General features: G+C 35.4%; 1 pseudogene; it reads left to right on the top strand.

The window, feature by feature from the left end:
* The first annotated feature begins 3,523 nt into the window (after window positions 1–3,523).
* Window positions 3,524–23,505, top strand: LOC114040554 (annotated as a pseudogene).
* The last annotated feature ends 258 nt before the right edge of the window (window positions 23,506–23,763 follow it).

Here is a 23,763-nt window from a genome sequence, read left to right as displayed (position 1 = left end):
GCAATTTTTACTGATTTTTTTTTTTTTTACAAATAGCACATTTGATCCTCAAAACAAATATGTAAGGGAATTACTATTATTGATCCCATTTTACAGTTGAGGAAACCGTGGCAAATATAAAATGTCTTGCCCAGGATCATACAGCTAGTAAGTGTCTAAGACTGGATTTGAACTTATTGTTGTTTAGTCATTTTTAGTCATGTCCAGCTCTTCGTGACTCCATTAGAAATTTTCTTAGCAAATATACTGAAGTTTTCCATTTCCTTCTCTAACTTATTTTACAGATCAGGAAACTGAGTAAACAGGGTTAAGCAACTCGTTCAGAGTGATGCAGCTAGCAAGTGTCTGAGGCTGGATTTGAACTCAGATTTTCCAGACTTTAGACCTGATACTCTATGCACTGAACCACCTAGCTGCCTGATTTCAGGCCTAGTACTTGATCCACTGAGACACTAACTGCTTTAAAATTATATGTGTCCTTCTAAGTACCCTGGGGGAAAAAAAGTGCTAACTTTCATTAACATTAACATGTATCCATGCATGTATGTAAACATATACTCACATGTGACACATGTATTCATAAGCAGTATAAGTAGTTCAATATCATACTAATTCTTGGATAAAGTCCAGGCTTGATTTGCTTTTATTACTGCATTGCTGACCCCTGGCCTATCCTGTAAACTTTTGCTTTATCTTTGTCTAATTGGTTGCTAATTCTCATCCTATGGTAACTCCAGTAAAGGTAGGCTCGTCATTATTGCCATCGAAAAGAATGCATTTGCCATTAAAAGAAGTGTATGTATGTGTGTGTGTGTGTAGAGAGAGAGAGATAGATAATGGTACATGAAGAGTAGTTTGTTCAATTTGACCAACGTGTAACATCACAAATCCCTGAAGCTTCTAATGAATTGTTCATCTCCTTTGTGCTTTGTAAGGAAGAAACATTGATTGTGGATGATCCTATTATTATTAAGGGAATCCAACAATGAGCTCATTGATGATTCACTTTTAGGCACTAACTGCTTTGGGAACTGCACAACGTGATATTAAATTCATTCTCAGTCACTTGCAACAACAGTATATTGAAATCTTTTATGGTTTTAACATCTATCTCAAACTCACATGCATTCACTGCCCTGTAATGCAGCTTTGCTTTCAAAGCCTATGAGCTATGGACATTAGAGGACAATACCTTCTTATATTATTGATGTCCCTTTGTGTAGACATGATATTATCCAGTTGTATTACTTGTCCCAGATGCACATTGTCTCCAGTTTTTGAGTGATGGGCTACATAAAGGGAATGGAACAACTTTCTCCTTCTAATCTCAGATTATGACCAGGTCTTATTGAGAAGTTTACTATCATTTTCATTTTTAATATGCCCAAAGTAATAGGATAATTCAGGGTATGACATGACTCTCCTAATAACAAATCTTAAAGTCAGCTTTTCCATTTCTTCATCCATTCCACAGTCAAGTGTACCTAAAACTATTAAATTTTATTTAATAACAATTCCCTTAAAAACAGTCCCTATGGAAAACAAATATTGTAAATCTGCATGTTTTCTTTGGACCACTATTCTGAGTCTGAGTTATATTTAGCTGTAATTTCCAGCAAAGGTAGAAATACTGTATACAGAAGGTACTATCAAACTCACATGAAGAATGAAGAAGCTAAGGTACTGGGACTAAATTAATAGCTTACATTAAGTCATATAGCTATTTAATGCCTGAAATGTGATTGGAGCCAATATTGTTCAAATCACATGCTTAATGTCCCAAGGTTTCAATTTTCCGATCTATGAAATGGGGCTCAATAATATTCACATACCTCTTAGTGTTGGTGAGAAGCTTAATGAAATAAGATATAAAATATCTTGGCAAACTTGAAGGTACATTATAAATGGCTGTTGTTGTTAATCCATTTTTCCATGTTTTCTAATGGGTTACAGATAGAAAGGTCCTGAAGCAAGTCACTATCCTGCTATTATTCTTTTACATTTAAGAGTCTCTGAACAGTTGGACCAGCAGAGAGAATAGCTACTTTATGTAATTGAATAAAATTATTAGTATGCAAACATATTTTTAAGCTTATTCAATCTTCCTTGGTATAATTCCAGTAGCAGATAGGACAACAATGATGATATGTACCTTATCCTAATCCCACACGATTTCTTTTTTCTCAGCTGAGATGAGAATCCACACCTGACACTGTGCACCACCATGAAGAGTCAAGCTCAGTATAGGTGACTGTTGTCTTTATGAGTCTCTCTTCACATCTTTTTCTGTCTTTGATATTCTGTCTTATTCTATCTGGATCCATTATACTCCATTGTTTCAGCAGTTTGAATAACATTGCTGATTGGAAGAAAGTCAAAGGGAGACATTTTCCTCTCCAAAACCACTTGTTTACACTCAAATTCTTTCAGAATCCTTGGGGTAACCTTGTTGAAAGGAAATACACTCCCCTTACTCATTTACCTGGCTCTAGATTTCCACCTATGTTTTACTGTTTACCCAAACTTACCACTCACAATAATGACACTTTGAGTTTTAGTATTTACTTAAAAATAAGTAAAAAATAATAATATCACAGATACCCATATATTAATGTAAATTAATTTTGCAAAATCACAGTCAACACATGATCTGAGTCAGACTCTCCCTCCAACCCACTCTGTATCAGTGAGTAAGAGCTGGTATACAATTAATTACAAGAACCTGCAAAGGAGGCACATGAGTGGGGAAAGTCTGTGTGCTTAGGTTAACGCAGACTCAGAAACTGTAAACTTTAGTGTTCTCTTTTTGTCTCAGGGAACTGTCTACAACATATTCCTTGATTAATGTAGCTTCTGTGTTTAATATCTGTTTCCACTGGTAAACTGAGTTGATCTGTTCTCTGCTTGACTAACACAAACTGGGCAGGATATCTCAGCCAAAGGTGTTGATCTGCTGAGTAATTTCTATTTCTCTGCTCCTGATGCATCTGTTCAGTTGGAACTACTTGTCAAAAGCAACTGTAATCTTTATCATTTCCATCTTCAAACTTAGATGACATAGCTCTGAAATCTATACTTTTACTTTCTCTCTCTGTCTCTCTGTCTCTCTGTCTCTCTGTCTCTCCTATATTTTGGGATCATATCTATAATCAAATAAATTATAATTGTCCCATAACCATACAAAATTTCTAACGTCCATGAATCTTTAGTATATAAAAGTTTGTCCTGTGGGGTGTTCAGGAAGGACTAGCACCTCTGGTGTGAGGGCTTGCTGAGATTTTTCAGGGCTGGTTATCCACCTTTGGTGTCTGCCTTTCACCCAACTCTCACCTGTGGCTCTAAGAAGCTATAGGATGCACAGAGGCCACACCGCTGTAATACCCTCTAGGCAGATGAGCTAAACCTGATTGACAGTAACCTACAGGCCTCACACCCATTAGTGAATTAGGGGGAAGTCTACCCCAACCATGCGAAGACTTCTCCTGGCAGAATGGGTAGATGAGAACAGTTTGTTCCTATAGCCATGAAGGAGGCTGAAGCAGGCACAATAGAGTGTTTAGAACTTGGTCAGACTTCGAAGATGCCGTGGTCATCCACTGGATCATGGGACAATGTCTTGCTACCAGACTTCTATTATTCTGGGAGAGTGAGATTGATGACTTTGTGCAGCTTTGCTTCACTTAAATCCAATCCGTGGCAAGTCAAGACATCACTCCTTGATGTCCTCGATCCTCTTTGAAAGGAAGGACAAACAAGAACAATTTTCAAAAACAATCAACAATGACAATCACTTCAAAATTCTAAGTCAGACTCAAACTTTAGCCACTGTTTCTTAGAAAAAAAAAACCTGTTTCTCTTAAAACTTTGAGCAAAGCAGACTTAAATCAACAACAGATTTTAAAGGGACAGTAAGTTGTACATGAAATTAAACACCTTTTGTATGAAAAATAATGCAATTAATATAAGAAGGAAAGTCTTCAACCGGGAAAATCATCTTTGCATCAAGTATCTCTGATAAGGGTTTGCTATTTGAATTATATAAAGAACTAACAGAAACACTGGAGACCAAAAACCACTCCCCAGTAATATGAACAAATTGTTCACAAAAGAAGAATTGAAACCTATAGACAACCATATATAAGGATGCTCTGAATTGCCAATAGGAAAAATGAAAATAAACAACTGATTCCACTTGACATTCAGCAAATTAGAAAATATGACAAGAATATGGATAAAAATGCTAGAGTATATATGGAAAGATGGGGATCATGTTTTACCAATGAAGAGTTTGAAAATAGTTCCTTTCGTTCCTGGAAATACAAATGGGATTATGTGAAGAGGCTAAAATATCCATACCCTTTAGACCAGAGATTTTATTACTAGGTACATATTCAAAGCAGGTCAGTGATAAAAAGAAATGTCCCATAGACACAAAAATTTATAGCAGTTCTATTTGTAGAAGCAAAGAAATTAAAAGATAGATGTCCATTTACTTGGAAATGACTAAACAAGTTGGAGTAAAGAATAATAGAATATGACTGCTATAAGAAACGGTGAATGTAATTAGATGGCTACATGATGTAATGGACAGAGGGCCTACTTTGGAACTGAGAAGATTTATTCCCAAATCCTGCTTTAGACAATTACTAGGTGTGTGATTCTAGACAAGTCACTTAAGTTCTTAGTGCATTAGTTTCCACATCTCTAAAATGCTGTTGAAAATAATAGCATCTACCCTACAGGACTGTGAGCACAAAATGAGATGAAGTATGTAAAATGTTTTCTAAACTTTTAAATCTGCAAAATTCTAGAAATGCTAGCTGTTGTTGTTGCATACAGAGCAGCTTGGGAAGACTTATCTGAATTGATTCAAAGAAAGTAACCTGAACTAGGAAATTAGTATACTTAACAAAATCAGTAACTCAAATGGAAAGAATAGCAAAACCAAAATGATTGAAACTGAATGTTGTGAAATTACAAAGTTTAAGCTTGTCCCCAAAGAAAAGATGTGAGAAGGAAGTTTCCATTATTTATTGGAAAGTGTCTTCTTTTGTGTGGTTTTTGCAAATTATGAGTATGGAATACAACATGTAATTTCAGGTTTTCATTATTTTTTCTGATGAATTGTTAATTTTGGTGAATCCCCCTCCCTCTTTAATTTTGTTATAAAGGATGACTAAGAGGGAGTTGGGAAGTGTTACTTTGGGAAATATAAGTGAAATAGATAAATGAAAAGTACTTAAAAGAAACAGGATTGCATCTTAGATGGGGGTTGGTAAAGTGTTTAGCTACTGTAACACCATTTTCAATAAACCCTTCTATAAAAACTAGATAAAAGTTAATGTATCCTTTTTTTAAAAAAAATGGAATCCTGAAGTGGCATTTTTACTATCTTCCTTGAGGAGTTTCTGATGGGACTAAGAGTGTGACCATAGTTCTAAGGAAACTCTTGACTCTGATAGCTGAAGGTAGGCTAGAGAAAAAAGGACTAAGAGTAATAATTTCTTGAGAGAGCTGAGTTTAATTCATATTTTGCAAAGAAACATGAAGAGAATTCTTGAGAAGAGAATTTAATTGGTATCCTTATGAATAGTGAGACTGTGGTTCCAGAATTCAGCAGTTGTAGTGATGGTTAAAGACAACTTTTTCTGTAAAAGTTTTCACAGTTGACACATTGTGAAGATTTCTTTCTGTGTTTGTGTTATTCTTAATGTAAACTATCAATATACCAAGCAATCTTAATGACTTTAAACAAAAAGTGTTAGTAAATATATATGTACATTTTGATGAACAAATGATTATGGAAGATGTTTCTATAGTTTATTAAATATTTTATATTTATTAAACTGGAATGGAAACTCAGTATAATTGATAATGGGAAATACATTGTAATTTTAATAAACAATAAAGAAGTATCAATATGTATATTGATATTAGAATGAATAAGGAAATGATCTAGTAGCATATAGAAAAAGGAAGACCATTTCACCTAGGACATAAATAATGCTGCTTAAAATTACTTCTTGCTACACTAGTAAAGCATACATGATGTGAACTATAATTGGCAATTATACGTCACCTCTGGACATACAGTTTTCTAGATTTACAAAAGACCTAGAATTTCATCCATCTTCTTTTGATATAACTGATCTTTGCTCTGACAGCATTCAAGCAAGATGTTTTTATATCTGATACTAGTTGCTTTTTCTTCACAAACCTCCACTGAGTGTTTTCTACTCTAATTGATTTTCATACTTCTATACTATAACATTTTGTTAATAGTGAGATTTTTTTGGAAGGGAGAGGTTTGCAATATATTATGTCCTTATATCAGTTTGACCTTTTGGGTGTCTCTTTCGATTTTGATTAATGGTGTCAATAATATTTATATGTTTGTTTTCTAGATCATATTCCATGTATTCCTTTTTCAGTGACTTTAATTGGGTAATAGAGTATTCAAATATTCTACTGGATGTACTGACTACATAATAATATTATTTGCCATTGGCTTTTCACATGTATTCTATAGTGTTCTCAAAATATTTCTGCCATGGTAGTATTTGATTTCTGTCATTGAGAATATTCCTAGATAATACCGTTATTTTTTCCTTCTATTATCCTTAACAAAGCTGTGATAGTAACATATGCTGTTGTATATAGGAAATGTCATTCAGTCATACCTTTTGACCCAGAGATTCTACCATGAGACACCTACTCCGGTGTAAATTCATGAGATCACCTAGTAAGATAGTAGGGGGAAAGAAGAAGAGTTCAGTTTATGAAAGACTTTTAATGCCAGTCAGGGCATTTTATACTTACTCTGGAGGTAAAAGGGAGCCATTTGACTGGAGTATAATAAGTGTGCTCTGTGTGTGTGTGCGTGTGTGTGTGTGTGTGTGTGTGTATTTGATAAAAGATATTGTTTCATATTGTGGGGTCAACTAAAACAACTTAAATACCAGAGTTATTTGACCAAGGGCAGCACAGCTTATTGGAAAGAATGCCATTTTAGAAGATTTAAATCTTGTCTGTGAGACTTAATTATCTGTGCATTTTTGGTCAAGTCACGTAATCTCTTCAGGCCTCAGTTTCCTCATCTATTAAAAAGGAAATTACACATAATGAATTCTAATTTCATTCCAACTCTTAATCTATGATCTTGTCAACATTAGATTTGTCAAATTGCTAATAATCTTAAGTCTCATACTACATTTCTTAGTCATTTTCAATTTAAAATCATTGAACTGATTGTCAGATCTTCAACTGACTTTGGCAAAATTTAGACTGAACACTCCTTGGTTCAATAACTTAGACAAGTGATAAAGCAGTATCTTACATAGAGGGCTGGTCTCAGAGAAGACCTCATTTCAAGCCTTACCCCAGACACTTATTAGTTATATTACCCTGGACATGTTATTTAACTTCTTAATGCCTCAGGTAACTTTCTAAATTGCAGAACAGCTATAAATCAGTACTGGTAGGGAGAGTTTCCTTTTAAGTAGTTCCTTATACTATGGATTAAATCACAGGTCTGAACAAAACAGGAAAAAAATTGTGTATGTGTACATCAATTCATGTATATGTTTAATAGATCTAAAATTATATATAATTTAGAGTTATGAAAATCGATGAATCATTTTTGAAGAAATGAAAATAGCTCATCTCTCAAGGTTTCTAATAAAAAGAACAAAACCAAGTCAGGAAAAAAAAAATTATTGATAATTTTATAGTCCTTTTATATTCCAAGAAGTATCTGTGAAACATTTCTCTGAGTTGATGATTTCTTTGTAAACCTAAGAATGTTTATTAATTCCAGTTGCTGAATTTATTAGCATAGTACTAAATATCTTAGCATATGAATAAGGACATTTAAGGTGGTTTAAGTACCATTTTATAGAGCAAAAGCTGTATACCAAATTGGATCTTTATTGCGCTGTGTTTTAACAAGCTGCTAATTATCTTCCTAATGATTTGTTAAAGTTTTACAGTGCCCTATTTGCTGTGTGAGCTGGCATTAGAATGCCATGGAAAGAATAGACTGTCTCATGCTTGAGGAAGAAAAAAAAAGCCAAGGTTAAGCAAACCACATTAAAAAAAAAATCTAAGCCTGGATTTGATCCAAACTTTTAAAAAAAAATTAACACCTTGGTTCATGCAGTGTCCCTTTATAATTTTACTAGATGCACATGTTATCATTCATTCTAATTTGAACTAAGCCTGAAATAAAGGACAAATGTTAAATAAGCAAACATATGCAAATACACAGTTTCATCTAGTGAAATGTGGGATGTGAAATATACTTTCAGTCTCTGGACAGTGATTATGAAGGAACACATATTCAGCACTGAAATATCCAGGCACTGTGGGTTGTATGGTTGTTTACCTACATTTTTAGATAGATAATCACGTAAATAATGTGCATAAAAAACTTTCTAGATAAATAAGTAAAATTCTTTGCCCATTTATCCCTCCTCTGCTACCTGGTCTTATCTAATGGTTAGAATTCCTTCTGTAACCAGGGAAATAAAAAAAGAGAAAGGGAGGGAAGAAGTGAAGACGGAAGAAACAAAGGAAGGAAGAAATAAAGGAAGGAAGGAAGGAAGGAAGGAAGGAGCGAAAGAAAGAAGGAAGGAAGGAAGGAAGACCCAAGGATGCCAAGTGCTTACTAAGGTCAGAAAGTTAGTTGATTAATATACTTGATGCCCCTTCCCTCCTCTGTATTTGTTTAAATCCTATCCTTCCTTTAAGCTCTATGTCTGCCAATCTATTGCAATTTTATATCTCCCCAAAAAATTCAGAAATCCCACCTGAGCTCCCATAACATTATGGAGCTTATTTTACCTTAAGAACATATTCACTATCTTGCATTTTTATTTATATACTTGTCCTGTCTCTCACTCCAGTCTTTTAAAACCCTCAGCTAGAGAGACTATTCTTTGTATTACTACAGCATAGAATACTTTCAGTACATAAAAGATGTCCATAAATCACTGTCAATGATGATTCTTTATAAAGTAGTATTTGCATATTTTATCAAACTTTGATATGATCTAACATTTTTGAAACACAAGCTTTGACAGCATTATATCATTCTGAAAAAAATATCATTAGATCATAATATTTGGAAATACACCTTGTCCAACCTATTTTTTAAGATAAAGAGACTGAGGCCCTGAAGGTTAAGCAGCTTCCCCAAAGTCACACAGGTAGTTCTATAGCAAGGATGGGTTTGAGGTTCATTACCAATATGCTAGTGATAAATTTGGCCATAGAAATCCATAAAAACATCCAAAAATGCAAAATGATTGCTATGGCCATGAAATCCCTTTTCACTTGTCATTGGCCGTGACAGTTAAAGAAAAGGAAATTGATATTGAGAATCAAAGCTTTTCATTTTTTTCCAGAAAATAACTTAACTCTTCATATCCTAAATCAGAATTATTGCTTCAATGACCAATGAATTGTATAACTGAAACACATCCATATTTACATTGTCAATATATGTTAAATTAGAAGAAGAAGAAGCATGAGTATGTTGGTAAATATTTAACAATCAGCTTTCCAGAAAAAAAATGTAAGCATGATACCTTTAAGTTTAAAATGCATTATTACCATTTTCTTAATCAGTTCCTTAAATTTAGATAATTAATAAAAATCAAGCCCTGATTTATAGAGTTGGCAATTTTCTAGGCATAAATACTCACACTAAAATTTAACAATAGGCTCTTGAGAGCTGTTTTAATCTGACTCCAGCTCAGTTTATGGAGGATAGCTTCCTTGTCCTTTCTGAGAGGTAAATAAAAGTATAGGCCCCCAAAAAACAATCAAACAAATGCTTAATTATATGGGATATTGTTCATCCAAAAAATCTCTCACATCCTTCTCATCTCTACTCATACCTCTTCCACTACAGTCCATTGCCTTAGTTCAGAACCACATGACCTCTGGTTTTTAATATTGCAATAGCCTCTTTCTTCCACACTCATTCATTTGTAATCCATCATCAACACAAGTGCCAAAATAATATTCCTAAAGCACAGGTTTGACCTTGTCATACCGCTGCTCAAAAATCTTCAGTGTCTCAATCTTGCACCTTGAACAAAATGTAAATGCCTCTATTTGGTATTTAAAATCCTGTATAGGATGTATCTAAGCTATCTTTTAGGATTATATAAAGTTATTTATTTTCATGTGCTTTACATTCTAGTCATTAGCCCATGTGCCATTCCCCAAACATGTCCTTTGCATAGATTATTCCCTATGCCTGGATTGTCCTCTCTCCTCACCTTTGCCTTTTGTATTTGACTTTCTTCGAGGCTTACTTCAGAAGTCACCTCCCATGGGAAGCTTTTCCTGATCTCCTAATCTTTTGTTCTTAAGTATCTTGTATGTTCTCATCTCTGTAGCACTCAAGCAATGCAGTGTGATGTATTTGACCCTGTGTAGTAGTAAAGACCAAGTTAAACCTTCATCCAATCTACCATGTGCATCACTTGGCATCTGGGGTAACTGAAGCTCTCTCTGACTCTCAGAGAGCTGCTTGCCTCTTTCCCTTTAGCCCTGATATTTATCGGAGATTCTTACCTCCATAGCCTAGGATTTTTAATTGGTTCATTCACTTAATTAGATCTTGACTACAGTTCTCACATAATTGCAAAACTCCTTGCCTTCTTTATATTACTTCCTGACTCTGTGTTCTTTTGATGATGTATAAAATGCATCACATAAAATGTTACTCACCATGGTAGGAATTGAGGAAGTAAAAAACAAACACATACTAACGTATGCAGGACAGATATTATCTCAGACAGCTTGACCCTCCTCAGACCAGACAGTGACCCCTTCTGCATCATGCAAGCAAAGAAAATCCAGAAGCTCAACTGCACTCCCACTTATTCTTATAATAAACTAACAATGCATCAGCCTAAAGGTTTTTTCTGCTGGGGGCAATATACCCCAAGGGTCAGTGTCACATCTATCAGAGTAACTCTTGAGTTGTGAGTACTTTTAAGAGATTAAGGAACACAGAATTTCAGAAATTGACTGGATATCAACAATTTTCTAGTCTAACCCATTATCTGTACAGATTCTCCTTTAGAATAAATACCAGAAACTATCAACCAACTTTTGCTGGAATACATTAAATGAGGAGGACCCCCCCCCCCCACATTGAAGCAATCTGTTCCACTTTGGGGTTCTTATAATTCTTAGAGAATTGTTGCTTACCACTTGATAGCTTGACAGCTAGACAACACAGAGGATTGAACACTAAGCCTGGAATCAGGAAGATCTGAGTTTAAAACCAGCCTCATACACTTACTGGCTGTGTAACCCTGGGCAAGTCACTTAACCTTTTTTCCTGACTCATTCTTTCAACTGTAAAATGAGGATAATAATAGTGTTTACTTCTCAGGGTTGTTGTGAGGATCAAATAAACTATTTTGAGATAAGGAAATATTTGTAAAGTTCTTAGCCCAGTGCCTTCCACATAGTAGGCAATAAATGCTTACTTCCTCTTCCTCCATCCTTAGATAACACCTAATTTTACCTTTTTTGCTCTTGTTATGTCTTTGTTCATGAAACCTAAAATTGCATTTACTTCCTTGGCTATACCACATCATTCATAAGGTCAAAGATTTATTATTAAAAGAAACTTTGAAATCAGGGGTGTGTTGGTGCCATCTCCAATCGGCTTGTAAGAGACAATTGTTAAATTTTCAGTGTGAGCTTCTGCACCTAGGAAATCAGCAAACGTTAAAATCAGAGCTTGATTTATTATTTTCTTGATTGCCTATATTTGAGGAAGTGATGCTGAAAATGATAATAATTCAGATTAAACTCAAAAAAGCATCCCAGGTACATATTTTTCCCCAGAGAGCTAGTTGTTAGAAATTTACCATCACACCTCAACTTAGAAGTCAAACTTCCTTATTTTGTTTGAGAACTGAAGCCACGAGAGGTGAAATTAATTTCTTAAGCTGACACAAAATAGTAACTGAACTGGCATTTAAAGCTAATTCCTCTGACTCCAAAGGCTGGGAACTTTTAGCTATATGACATTGTTTTCCTACTGACTTGTGAATAATTTAATTCAATCATCCTCATTTTGTAGATTAAAAATCTAAGGCCTAAAACATCAGAGCAACTTTTTTAAAGTCCCACAGAATTGTAAATACAGAGGTAGGTAGGATTTGAACACAAGTCCTCTGAAACCAAATCCAGTGCTTTTTTCTGCTGCTTCCAGGTGGGTGTAGTGCTTAATTCCTTGATGAGCCACAAAAACACTGGTCAGAACTTTTGATTTTAGCTGATACCAAGGTACCCAGGAAAACTGGCAAAGTGGCTATTGTCTCTGTCTCTGTCTCTGTCTGAACCAATTGGGGTTGAGAGAATTGATAGGGTCATACAGCTAGTAAGTGCCTGAAGACAAATTTGAATTCAGGTCCTCCTGAATTCAGAGTCAGTGCTCTATCCACTCTGCCACCTAGCTGCCCATATCCCTTGTATCTTGAGAAGACTGTAGTCTGATTAACCAGATTCAACTGATATTCACCATTGACCAGTTCCAACATTGATTTCTATATTTCTTTCTGGGGACCTAAAGTAGGGGTTGGCAAACGATGGCCCACAAATCAAATCCAGCCCACTGACTACTTTTGTATTGACTGTAAGCTCTGAATTATTTTCATTTTTTTAAATAAAGTAACTTTTTTTTTAAAGAAATGTAAAAACTATTAGCTCATCGGCAAAAAAACAAATAAGAAACAAACGAAAAACAGTTGGCTAGATAATTTGTTCCATGGGCCATAGTTTTCTGACCGTATTCTAGAGAAACTAGCTAAAGTGCAATATAGTTACAAACAGGAATAGGTCAATCAATAGACAAGAAATAGAGTAATCCTAAGTGTAAGAAGTGGGGCAAGATGGTGGAGTAAAGGCAGTGACTTGCTTGAGCTCTCCCCCAAACCCCTCCAAATACCTGTAAAAATGGCTTTAAACAAATTCTAGAGCAGCAGAATCCACAAAAAGACAGAGTGAAACAAATTTCCAGCCCAAGACAACCTGGATGGTTGATTGGAAAGGTCTATTGCCCCAGGCTGGGAGAGGTTGACAGTTCAGTATGGGTATGCAGGCAAAGACCAGGCTTCATCAAACCTGGAGCAGGCATCAGGGGACCGAATCATGGGCAGCTGTGGTGGTTTCCAGACTTCTCAACCCACAAACGCCAAAGACAACTTAGAAGGTCAGTAGGAAAGGTCTGTCAGACCTGGGTGAGAAAGAAGCTGGGTCCCAGCCCCAGTCTTGGGCCTGGGTAACAGCTGCTTCCAGAGTTCTCGGCCCACAGACTGAGGGGGAATCAAGTGGCTAATCAGAGGGGGATTGAAGGGATCTCTTTGCTGGTGCTGAGGCAGGAATCTCTTGCTTTGCCTGTGCTTCCATCTGGGTAACAGTTCTGGGTAGCGGTCCTGGGCCAAGGAGGAGCACTGACATGGTGGAGCTGGTAGTGGCTGTGGAGAGGGAATCGTCCTCATAGTTCCAAGGCAGAAAAGAGTGCTTGTGGTCACTCATAGACCAGAACCCAGGCCAGGAAAGGAGTAAACACCTCGTCCTTGATCGAACCACCTTGGAAGAATGGAAAATTTACAGGTCCCTAGAAATATCTCTGAAAACAACTGCACAAAACCCTTGAAACTTGGGACAGTACATTCTCCACACTGGAAGCAGATGCCTACCTTAACAAAGAATTTAAAACTCAAGTAACTGATTCAAATCATGAGCAAACTGTGCAAAAAAAGTCAGATCATAGAATCTCACTTTGGTGATAAAGAAGATCAAAACATACAACCAAAAGAAGACAAAAAAGTCAAAGCTCCTACATCCAAAGCCTCCAAGAAAAATATGAATCAGTCCCAGGCCATGCAAGAGCTCAAAAAGGATTTTGAGAAGCAAGTAAGAGAAGTAGAGGAAAAACTGGGAAGAGAAATGAGAGTGATGCAAGAAAATCATGAAAAATGAGTCAACAGCTTGGTAAAGGAGACCCCAAAAAATACTGAAGAAAGCAACGCCTTAAAAATAGGCTAACCCAAATGGCAAAAGAGGTCCAAAAAGCTATGGAGGAGAAGAATGCCTTAAGAAGCAGAATTGGCCAAATAGAAAAGGAAGTCCAAAAACTCACTGAAGAAAATACTTCCTTAAAAATTAGAATGGAGCAAATGGAAGCTAGTGACTTTATGAGAAATCAAGACATTGTAAAACAAAACCAAAAGAATGAAAAACTAGAAGACAATGTGAAATATCTCACTGGAAAAAAACTGACCTGGAAAGTAGATACAGGTAAAATTATTGGACTATCTGAAAGACATGATCCAAAAAAAAAAGAAGAAAAATGCCTAGATATAATCTTCCAAGAAATTATCAAAGAAAGAGTAAGAAGTTGGGCAGCTAAGTGGCACAGTGGGTAGAGTACCAGGCCTGGTATCAGGAAGACTCCTCTTCATGAGTTCAAATCTGGCCTCAGATACTTACTAGCTGTGTGACCCTGGGTGAGGCACTTATCACTGTTCGCCTCAATTTCTCATTTGTAAAAATGAGCTGGATAAGAAAATGGCTAACCATTCCAGTAGCTTTGAGAAAAGTTGGACACGACTGAAATGACTCAATAACAATAACAACAAATTGTAAGAGGCAAGACAATATCTTCATATTTTTAGACCAGTCTGGTTCTGATTTAAACTATGCATCAACAGAGACAGAATCACCACAGAGATTTCCTGGAGAAAATCTAAACTTCAAGTGAATGTTTGACACCGTTGATGTTTCTTAGAGAGGCTCTGAATGGAAATAACTCATAATGATATCCAACCATCCCAGAAGACTCCGATAGAAAGAAGACTCTTTATCCTTAAAAATATCCATGCAATTTTATTTATTTATTTATTTTTGTTTCAAAATATTATTTAATGAAAGTGTATTTGGGTTGAGTAATCCTCTGTGAAAAACTAATTAATAGTGACTGAAATGCCTGCTCAGTAAAGGGATGGTTTGCTGATATCCATTATGTTTTAAAGGGGCTGGGGGAAAGCAATGAAAGCTGTTAAAAACAACAACTTGTACTTATAAAGATTTGAATGGAAGATACTACTCCAACATGTTACCACATTTTATATAGTAATTATGTATGTTAAAAACAGAGTAGATTGTAAGTTGCATGAAGGCAAGATGTCTGTTTGAAACTGTTATCTTTCCCTGATCCCTGTAACCATGCTCTTCACATAAGAGGAACTTGATAAACATTTGAAAGAAAGAAGAAATAAAGTAATGATTTGGAACATGTTTTCATAAAGCTATAGATAGACTGAGTTTCTTCCCTTGAGAACTGTCTGCTCATATTCTTATGCAATTTATCAATTAAGGAACTGCTCTTTTTCTTACAAAATTGCATCAGTTCATTATATAGCTTGGAAATGAAACCTTTATCAAAGAAATGTCCTGCAAAGTTTCCCTACCTCTCCCCCTACCCCATGGTATTTCTCTTTTTGTTGTTGCTGCTGTTCAGTTGTTTTCAGTCTCCATGCAATTTTATATGCTCTTTAGATTGTATCTCCACCAGGAAGTGAAAGTTCCCACTCTGTAGACATGGGTTCTAATTGCTGAGCATTTCACGTTGTGTTACATGGACTTATGCCTACTGGGCTACTTCTAGGCCATCTCCAAGCCGCAGCATCTTCCTTTTCCCACTACCACTTTCCCCTAATTCCCTCTCTGAGAATAGTAATCAAATCCACACTGCCATTCCTAGTAAAGACAACTAATCAATACCCTTATTACTCCAGTGTCCATTCACTCTGACATCCCTTTCGAAAACATTCCTCCCTGGCCACCAATATCCTCTATTTGTTGTCTTATCCCATCTAATTGTGTATTCCTTGAGGGCAAGTGATGTCTTGCTTGCTTATATTTGTATCACTAGTATTTAGCATGGTGCTTGCCACGTAGTAACCATTTAAAATGCTTTGTCTTTCATTTATTCACTTAATTTATTTGCTTGATTTCTCTACTATGTCCTCAATATATTCTCTAAAATAGTTATCTAATCCTCACAAAATGAGATATTCAATAGGATGAAATTGAGAGTGAACTATGCTTACATAATTTGTGTATGTTTCTGGTTGCTGGATACAGGGAGAATCAAATATAACTTCAATATCAGAAAAATTCAACACCCATTAATTTCTCATTTTCCTTTTCTGACAAATTGATTTTATTATTTCCATAGTAAATATATTTTGGTGCAATGAAATTGGATTATTCACTCAGCCAAGCCCCACCTTCAAAATAATGCTGAAGTACCTGAACAAGTATTTAAAAATAAATCATAATTCAGAGAAACATCTATGTATGTCTAATTTGATCTGTTAAAGACTCTTACTATTTTATAATTTCTATTTAGGAAGGCTGGTTTATTTTTATGATTAGAAAAAAAACTGCTGCTTATCCAATGGTTGTTTTCATTTAGTTTGAGACAAAAGGGGGAAAAATAAACATTTCAAAGCATTCTACTTTTTTAAATTAGAAAACACTACAGCTTTAAAAATACTTTTTATGTTACACTAAAGTTGTAATTAGATTTCAATTAGAGTCAAATGTATAATCTGACTGCACTGTTGATTTGTTGAGCTTTTGTACTGGACATCTCTAGGGGGATAAAAATCTTTAGCAAACATGCTAAAATGCAGAGTGGGACTTTGCCAAGGAAACTAAATTAACAGTAAGAAAAGTGAATTCTTCAAGACTTGGAATTTATGTCCCCTAAATGTTCCTTTTTTAATTAAAGCTCCCAAATGAGTATTTGTGGAGGTAATATAAAGCATTTCCTTACATATTAGATCACTGCTCATTTTGTGCGTTGCTCCATGGCTAGTTCTGGGTGAGATTGTATGGTCAGTGAAGCTTGTCTTTGTTACTATCCCTTTCTCCCCGCCTTTCAGTTTTTAATTCATTTTCAATGTTATTCTTTCTTTTAGCAACCAAGGTGCATATACTTTCTTTTTTTCCCCAGAATCTTACATCCTGACATCTCAGGAAACAGATATTTTGAGAAACAGGTTTATTCCTATGAAGAATACACAAGTGACCATATGTTCTGAATGTGGAAGCATTGGGAAGATAGTGATAACTTGTCCTCTTTCCCAACTCAATATTTAATTCATTGGGAACTAAACTTTTTAAATTAAAAATTCTGATTTCTGTTAAAATACAGTTAGTTCTTATGTGAGTTCTTAGTAAAAGTTATCAGTTATGTAAAGCTTACTGTGAATGAAAGACAAAGGACTTTAATAAGAATTTGAGTGTTCAAGTAAGTGGTAATGGTCATGAATATATACATATACACATATACATACATATATACACACATATACATATACATACATACGTACATACATATATACATACACACACATATATATACATACACACACACACACACACACACATATATATATATATATATATATATACACATATATAGTGTTTATAAAAGGTGTGAAGGGGACCAGAGCTCAAGATAAACATCTATTACAATTTTAGCGGAGTTAAGCCTGCCCGACCTCTCATTTTCTGATTTGCCCTTGTCCTATCCCACTTATCAAAATATACCTGGCCTCTTTTCCATTACTGCTCAGCTAGCTATTAGAATAGAGAGCAATCTGATAAACAAATCTCTAAATGAGGTAGTGATAACTGATAATGGCTTAGTGTCATACTTTCTAAGGGTATTAAAGTCAAGAGAACCTTTGTCCAAGAAAACTGGGGCACTGGTGGTGGAATTAAAATAATTTCATATTAATAGAACATAGAAGAGAACATAGAGGATAGTTAGGCTTTTAGTGATAACAGGGTTTAGAGTCAAGTAAAAATGAGTTCAAATCTGGCCTCAGACACTTACTAGTTGTATGACCCTGGAAAAGTTAGTTAATCCTTTTTGCCTCAGTTCTATCAGCTGTAAAATTGGGATAATAATATTGCCTACCTCCCAGGGTTGTTATGAGGATCAAATGAGATGATAATTGTAAAGTGCTTAGCATAGTGCCTGGCTACAGAAATATTATCATTATTTTCTCAGATATTTATATAAAAATCACATTCAATACCTTTAAAGATATAATTAAAAGCATGTCTTTAAAAATAAAATAAGAAACTGGAGACAAACAGAGCTCAAGATTAGAAAATGTGTATATAATAAAAACAACATTACTATCAACATTAGAGTTTTGATGCTAATCTAATTATCAAAGGAATACTATACAGAACTCGATAAAAAATAACAACATTTGGTCAGAGGAACAAAAGATCTAGAATATTAAGGAAAATAACAAAGAAAAAAAAGGAGGAACGCTTTTGCCTATGGTGCCTGTTTGCAATAGATTTTCTGTGGTGTCATGGTCTTGAATGAATGCAATATTAATTCTTTGACTTATTTCTGTGGCCCATACATGAAAAGATGTTTTTGTCTATGTTGCTATTGGGCTTCCCTGATAGAATCCTGCTTTCTAACTGTACACCTGTCATATATCTCACATAGTAGTTTCATTAATGGATGAAAATGTGCTGTCATTTATCGTATATCAAAAATGCACGTCTGTATTTGAGTTACATGAACAACATAGATACATTGTCTTTTCTCCCCATGACCTCTCAAACCTCTTCAAAACTGAATGCATATGCTAAAGATAAAGCAATTTTAGTTGATACCATGGTCTAGTACACCCAGAATATAAATAAAAAAAGATCAAAATAAAAACAAAACTGAAACTATGAACTAAAGCTCATTGACCCTGAGTTAACTCAGTACTTCCCCTCCATCTCCCATGTTACTGCAAGAAAGCTGCACAAGCAGATCCAAGGACCTGATGCAGGCTTACAACAAAACTCACTCACAGACCCCACTCTCCTTCCCTCTTTACAGGGCCATGGAGACCTTGACTCCAGGCTGCAGAATTTTGCTTGAGCTATGACAGATATCCAGTGCTGTTATAGCATTTTGTATTAAAAAACCTGCTGTGGGCTACAACCCTCTAGCATTAGTGTTGAAAACCCCTGAATTGCTAGTTTCATGGCTGATAAACCCATGGTGCCAGCATGGTAGTGCTCTGAACTCCTAGTGCAAGACCAGAGAACTAAGGAACCAAAGGAGCAAGATAGGACACTAGCATCCTACAACATGTGAGTATGTTGGGGTGGGAGTGGAGGATAAGACTAGACAATACTCTACTAAATGTGAAGGAAAAGAGCAAAGTGTATAGCTGGGGTCAGTTCACCCAAAAGTCACTTGGGACAAAGACTTAGTCTAGTGAAATATGATTTATTCAGAATGGAAGAAGATTGAGACACTTCAAGTTCCAGGCCACAAGGAAACCACTATCAGAGGGAATAGTCAGAAAGTAAATAGGGAAAAATTACAAGAGGAAAAAAAACTTTAATTACCATAAGGTAATGTTGCCTTCAAAATACAAAATACCAAAAATATCAGATGACCAAATACAGATCTCAAAATTAAGTTTCAGAAAAGAAAATAGATATAGCTGTAAAGAAACTACCAAAGGAAGAGGGGAGGAGGGCAAACAAAACGCTTTCTGGTCCTGGTGAATTCGTAGGGAAATTCTCTAAACTTTTAAAGAATATGTAATACCCATAAGTCACAAATCATTCTTAAGACTTATAATAGTGGAGGGATGCACATTGCTTGAAACTAACTGTCATCAGATTTGGCTCAAAGAGGAAATAGCACAAACACTCAGTTGGGTGTAGAAAAAAATGACTTGAAGTGATTGACAACTGTAGCAAAATTGCACGATATAAACTAAACTCACACAAATCATCGGTATTTCTCTGTATTACCAACAAAGTTTGGTCACAAGAGATAGAGAAATTCTTTTAAAATATCTGTAGATATTATAAAGTATTTGGGAGTCTATCTGCCAAGACAAACCCAGGAACTGTATGAACACAATTACAAAATACTTTTCACACAAATAATGTCAGATCTAAACAATTAGAAAAATATAAATTGTTCATGGGTAGGCCAAGCTAATATAATAAAGATTCTACCTAATAAAATGATTCTACCTAAATTAATTTATTTATTCAGTGCCATACCAATCAAACTACCAAAACATATTTTATAGAGTTAGAAAAAAATCATAAAATTTATCTAGAATGGAATTTTAAAGGAATTAATGAAAATGAATGTGAAGGAAATTGACCTAGCAGTATCAGATTTTAAAATATGTTATAAAGCAGTAATAATCAAAACTATCTGCTACTATCTAAGAAATTAAGTTGTTGATCAGTGGAATAGATTAGGTACATAAAATTCAGAAGTAAATGACCACAGTAATCTAGTGTCTGGTAAACCCAAAGACCCCAGTTTTTTGAATAAGAATTCACTCTTTGACAAGGACTGCTGGGAAAAATGCAAAATAGTGTGGCAGAAGCCAGGTATAGACCAAATTTTATACCTTATACTAAGATAAGATCAAAATGGGTACATGATTTAAGCATAAAAGGTGATATCATAACCAAATTAGGAGATCAAGGAATAGTTTACTTGTCAGATCTATCAGATATATGGAGAAAGGAAGAATTTATGACCAAAGAAGAAATAAAGAGCATTGCTAGATGTAAAGTGAACAATTTTGATTATGTTAAATTAAAAAAGATTTTGCACAAACAAAACCAATGCATCTAAGATTAGAAGGAAAGAAAAAATCTGGGGAAAAAAATTTACAGCAAGTGTCTCTGATAAAGGCCTTATTTCTCAAATATATAGAGAATTGATTCAAATTTTTAAGAGTACAAGCTATTCTCCAATTTATAAATGGTCAAAGTATATGAACAAGCAGCTTTCAGATGAAAAAATCAAAGTTATCTATATTCATATGAAAAAAAATCCTCTAAATCACTACTGACTAGGGAAATACAAATTAAAGCAACTCTGAGGTATGACCTCACACCTATCAGGTTGATTAATATGAAAGAAAAGGAAAATAGTAATGTTGGAGGGGATGTGGGAAAATTGAGACACTAATTCATTGTTGGTGTTGCCAACAATGAATTAGTGTCCCAATGTTCCCACATCCCCTCCAACATTTGTCACATTCCCCTTTGATAATTTTAGCCAATCTGGTAGGTGTAAAATGATATCTCCTAATTTACTTGGGATATCACCCCTTATGTTTAAAGCATCTATCTTCTTGACTCCAGGCCCAGTGCTCTATCCATTGCACCAGCTAGCTTCTCCAATATTTAAACTAGGGAAAGATAAAACACAGAAAGAAAAGCACAGGTCAACATAAAAAAATGAACACAGACTAATTTTTTTAAACAAAATCCTGTCAAACAGACTACAATAATATACCTAAGAAATCTTTCATTATGGACAAGGAGGATTTATACCAGGGATATAAAGGTAGTTCAACATTAGGGAAAAACCATAATAATATTAAATTAATTGTATTAAAAACTTAAGCATCCCAAACCACATAATCATCTCAATATATGAAGAAAAAAACTTTTAGTACAATACGACAATCTTTTGTGCTAAAAATTCTAAAGCAGAAGTATAGAGGGACCTTTTTTTAAAGTATCATAAAAAAATCTATCTAAAACCAAAAACAAGAATGATATGCAAAGGGGATATACTAGATCAGTGGTGGGGAACCTGTGGCCTCCAGGCCACATGTGGCCTTCTAGGTCCTTGGGTGAGGGCTTGTGACTGAGTCCAAGTTTTATAGAACAAATCTTTTCTTAAGGAAATTTGTTCTGTGAAATTTGTATTAATTGATTTTGTATTAAATTTGTAATAATTAAAGGCTGTACTTGAGGACCTACAGGATCACATGTGGCCTCAAGGCCACAGGTTACCCCATCCCTGTACTAGACCTTAAAAACTAAGGAATGAAACAAGGATGCCCACTCTCCCTACTATAATCTGACATAATTCTATGACAAGAGAAAGAAAATAAAGGCCAAAAGATGAGACAAAATTATACCTATTTGCTGATTACATAATGATTTACTTGGCAAATCCCAAGGAATCCACAAAGATAATAATAGAGATGATTAAAAGCTTCACAAGTTTCAGGCTACAAAATAAATGCTGAAAAATCAACATTTTTATATATTAATAACAAAACACAATAAACATTTATATAATTTCTATATTAACATTTCAACACAATAATAAAAAGTTACAAAAATAGAAAGGGAAATCCAATTACAAATAACTACAAAATGAATAAATTATCTGGAGATCAACCTACCAAAGCACACGAGAGACTTTTATGTATTCGATTACAAAGCACTGCTAAAAGAGATAAAGGACAACAAAAATAGCTGCAGAAATATTCAGTGCTTTATGCATTATAATAAAAATGACACTATCAAAATTAATTTATACTTTTAATTCTGTATCAATCAAATTAATAAAGGAATGCTTTATAGAGCTTGATAAAATAATAACAAAATGAATCTGGAAAAACAAAAAGATCTAGAGTATCAAGGGAAATGATGTGGTATAGCATTCCAGCCCCCAAAGTATATTATAAAGCAACAAAGTAAAATTATAAAACCCACCGCTTCTCCTGCTGCTGTCGGCCCGCGCGGCCCCAGGAGCAACTTCTCCCTCTCCCTCCCCAGCCCCAGCCCGGTAGCTGACGTAAAGCTGAGTAGCTCAGAGGAAGTATCATGGATCTCGTGGTTCTGTGGGCTTCGTGGCAACGAATTCTTCTGTGAGGTGGATGAAGACTATATCCAAGACAAATTCAACCTCACAAGGCTTAACAAACAGGTGCCCACTACAGGCAGGCACTAGACATGATCATCGACTTGGAACCTGATGAAGAGCTGGAGGACAACCCCAACCAGAGTGACCTGATCGAGCAGGCAGCCGAGATGCTGTATGGACTGATTCATGCCCGCTACATCCTCACAAACCGTGGCATCGCCCAAATGTTGGAAAAATACCGGCAGGGAGACTTTGGCTATTGTCCCTGTGTATATTGTGAGAACCAGCCCGTGTTGTCCATTGGACTGTCAGACATACCAGGTGAGGCCATGGTGAAGCTTTACTGCCCCAAGCGCATGGATGTTTACACCCCCAAGTCGTCCAGGCACCACCATACAGATGTTGCTTACTTTGGCACTGGCTTTCCCCACATGCCCAAACGGCCTGCCAACCAATTTGTGCCCAGGCTGTATGGCTTCAAGATCCACCCTATCAACTGCAGCTTCAGGCAGCGAACAACTTCAAGAGCCCTGTCAAGAATATAGGCTTCCCCTCTCTCCAATACTTCAGGCTGTAACACCATTCCCTCGCCCCCCAGAACACACACACATCTTTTCAGAACCCATAATGGGTTTTAGTTTAAATTAAGAAGAAGTCATTATTATGGTGGTGTGGTGGGAGTATGAAATAAAGTGGAGGAAAAGGCAAAAAAAAAAAAAGCATCTGCTATTGGTTAAAGAATAGAGAGATGGAAAAATGAACCAAATTAGATAAGGAAGAACAAGAAACAATCAAATTCTAGCGTTTCATAAAGTAGAAAATATAAATCGCCTAAGAAAAATCTGTTTGTTTTAAAAAAAGTGCTTACAAGATTGGAAATTATGGCAGAAATTAGTCTTAGATCAACAACTTTGCCTCAGTTTCTTTACCTGTAAAATGAACTGGAGAAGGAAATGGCAAACCGCTCTGGTATCTCT

The sequence above is a fragment of the Vombatus ursinus genome, unplaced genomic scaffold (assembly GCF_900497805.2).
Source record: "Vombatus ursinus unplaced genomic scaffold, bare-nosed wombat genome assembly UNPS02013563.1, whole genome shotgun sequence".
NCBI classification, from domain to species: Eukaryota; Metazoa; Chordata; class Mammalia; order Diprotodontia; family Vombatidae; genus Vombatus; species Vombatus ursinus.
Note: the sequence above shows the minus strand (reverse complement) of the source record. Positions and strands in the feature narration are given on the sequence as shown.